The following is a 3,379-nucleotide window of genomic DNA, read 5'->3' as shown; positions in this document are numbered from 1 at the left end:
GGCTGCTCACAAACCTGAGAGACAGACGCACACAGAGAGAAAGAATTAGTGAAAGCTCTGCAGGAGGCAGGTGTACTGTAAGTGGAAGGAACATTGAGTTTTCAAGGACAGAACGCATCCTACGTAAACACATACAATATGTCCCCTTTCCTCTAGTCACAAAGAGATGCTGACTCACTGATTATAGACACCGTGCCTGGCCCTCCACTGAAGCACAATAACTACATGTAAACCCATTTACCAATTATCTGATATGCAAGATTTGGGAATTATTTTGGGTAAAACACATGTTAAACTTAGATGTTCATGAACTCCAGCATAAGAATCTCTTTAAATGTTTTATGACAAATACTGAATCACAAATAATAAAACTAATTCTGATAAACATGTCACAGCATTACAAAAGTTGTTTGTGGGCTTCCAATGAGAGCCACTGTGTTAATGTTCGAGTGACAAAACCAGACCAGGGAAAGGCAGTAAAAACTCAAAAACCTAAACCCCCAGAACTTTAAGAGTAACTGCACACTTTAGCGTGTTTTTTCAAGTTATATACTAAATGATGTGAATGTACTGTGATGCAACACATCAATGCTCGTGTGAATATTGACATTTCTTACCAAATATATAAAATTTGGGGTTTGAAAATTTCCCAAAATGTCATCAGCTGTTTTAAATCAACCCTAACCTTGCAAAGATAATCCTAGATCGATCATTTAGGATTAAGCCGTCATGAAATGAAAGAATGTTAACGCCCTCTGGTCAGACCCACCTTTCACTGTGCAGAGTGTGTAAATGATATAATCATTAATTTATTAAGTGGTTTCATTTTTCTCATTTAACTCATTAAGTTAGCTTTCTAGCTAACGTCACCTTGCTAATCCCACCATGTTTTTCATGGCAACGTTGCTCCGATCACAGAAAATGAGCAGAGCAGCGGGCTGCAGTAGTACGGAATAGTTTTAATATTAATATTGCGTTTTTATTAATTAATTAATTAATTAAGTAGTCTAGCCTGGGACAAGTGCACAGAGACATTAATGGACATGTCTAAAAGTAGAAACAAATCCGTCAATGCGGTCGTAAATCTGATGTTTCTTGGCTCAGAGTCACAAGCACTCGATTACGCAGCAACTGGCAGCCCAGCAGCAGACGCTTCAACAACACAGCCCTCCTCCACAACCTCTCCAAGCACATATCTTATTCAGCCTCGCAGTGTTTTAAAACAACAAAGAGGACATTGCTCGGTCGTTGAGTTGCAATCCAGTGGTTAGAAATATTTTTCATATTTATGTTTGAAGGAATACAATCCCTAGAATACGGCAGATCCTTTCTACGACTATTTAAAAAAAATGTTTTGGGCATTACTCCAATTACCATCACCATTTCGTTATTGTGACGTGTGCAGTAAGACATCTACGGAAGGAGCAATGCACTGTAAAAGATCAGAATCTCTACCAGTAGCTCACTAACCCTGAATGAAATGGAGCCGTAACATGTACAGTATACGTAGTGAGGAATAAGAAAGCACGGTAGAGAGAACGTGGGCGCCCCACATCATCACTGGATGACCCCGGGGTGACACAGGCTCAGCATATCTGACAGTTAAAGAGTAGTTGAGGGTGGAATTTTCCATTAAGTCTACTTTCATCTTGCACTTAGTCTGAAACAGTCTAGAGGTGCAGTGCACTCCTCTCCGAACACAAAAAACTAGTCGGGCATGATTCATGCAACACATCTGAACGTGTAGCATCATGGAGGGGAGGGGGTCCCGGACAGGAAACTGTAATATTGTTGATGACACCACCCAAATATAGGCTCTCCTTACGTCAGCCTCAAATGTGTCAGGCAAAGCGAGAGGGTGAACGTGACATACTATGTATAGTCTAAGAGCTCAGCTGGTAATAAGTCATTATGGGAATACTCTGAGGTGTGATTTGATTAGGACATGTTCCAGGGCTAAGATTCCTTCATGACGATAGTTTCTAATATACAGAAAATCACACTTAACATATAATCAAAACAATCACGTACTTTTCAATTAGCATGGCTGTAATTTAGTCTCTAAAAATACTCCAAAAGGTGGACTGAAGGTTTCATTTATGTGTGTGTGTGTGTGTGTGTGTGTGTGTGTGTGTGTGTGTGTGTGTGTGTGTGTGTGTGTGTGTGTGTGTGTGTGTGTGCGCGCAAGCGTCCTGCTGTTAGCGCCGAGATTAAAGACCCACATTTCAAATCACAAACCACCCATTCTCCTCCCAGGGATAAACCCAACTGGATGTTGATGGGTGAGATGACAAAGAGGGAGACAAAGGAGGAGTGAAACGGAAAGAAATGGGGACAAACAAAGAGTACGTGCTATAGAGATGGGAGGAGAGAAAGAGACCGATAAGATAGAGGCGAGAGAAAATAAAAGCAGTGAACTAAAGGCAAAAGTCAACGGGAGGTACGAAGGGGTGAGAGACAGAAAGAAGGAATAGAGAGGCGAGGAGAGAGTGACATGAGAGGCGTAGAGATACAACAGAACAGCGGTGGGTCGGGAGAGATGGACGAGTGAAACAGCTGTGTGTGACAGAGAGGCTGGGGGACAGCAGGGTGAGTGCAGCGGGGGATGTCTGCTGTTGATGTAGGGAACACAGATCAGAGACAACATCAACAGAGGCTACAAGAACTACTGGCTGAGTGGGCTATAGTCCACCCCCGGCATGACAAACACAGACGGGGTATTGAGATGTCATTATGATTCAGAAGGGCTTCACAATTATACAGCAGCTAATAAGAGCTAATCTCACCCCCATGTGCAGGTTCATTAAAAAGATAATTACTCTACAAACAGAGGATGGACCAACCAGAAAATGAGGAAAATATTCTATTACTCCTGTTATTTGCTGAGCTCATTTTGGTCTGTCTGCTATGCGTCACAGAGTTACAGGAGATGTTGCACCAAGACCGAGGGGCAGCTACAGATGGCACAGACGGGCCATTCTAATGCTTCGAATACGTATTGTCACCATATTGTCTTTATACCACAAAAAAAACTATCACTATTCAAATTAACGCCAAAAATGTTCGAGTTCGTGCCCTCTGGGCGCTCACATAAAAGGCCTCTCCATCTCAAAGGATGGTTTTCAGTCCCAGTATGTCCAGGGCCGCGTCAATACACCCAGTGATGTACGAAAGAGGAGCCAACTTTATCAAACCCAGCCCTCCACCATCTGTGGTGTCCTTCCAGGGGACCATCTCACACACACACACTTCCTGTGGAGATTTAGAACTGAGGCCAGGCATGATGCCAATAACACAACCCACAGAGAGAAGGCAAGTGTAAATAGGCTGCACCCTGTCTCGATTATTTAATAATACGAAACTAAATCTGAGAGAAATG

Source organism: Anarhichas minor, unplaced genomic scaffold (assembly GCF_050575085.1).
Source record: "Anarhichas minor isolate MPS153535 unplaced genomic scaffold, ASM5057508v1 ptg000136l, whole genome shotgun sequence".
Taxonomy (NCBI): Eukaryota; Metazoa; Chordata; class Actinopteri; order Perciformes; family Anarhichadidae; genus Anarhichas; species Anarhichas minor.
Note: the sequence above shows the minus strand (reverse complement) of the source record.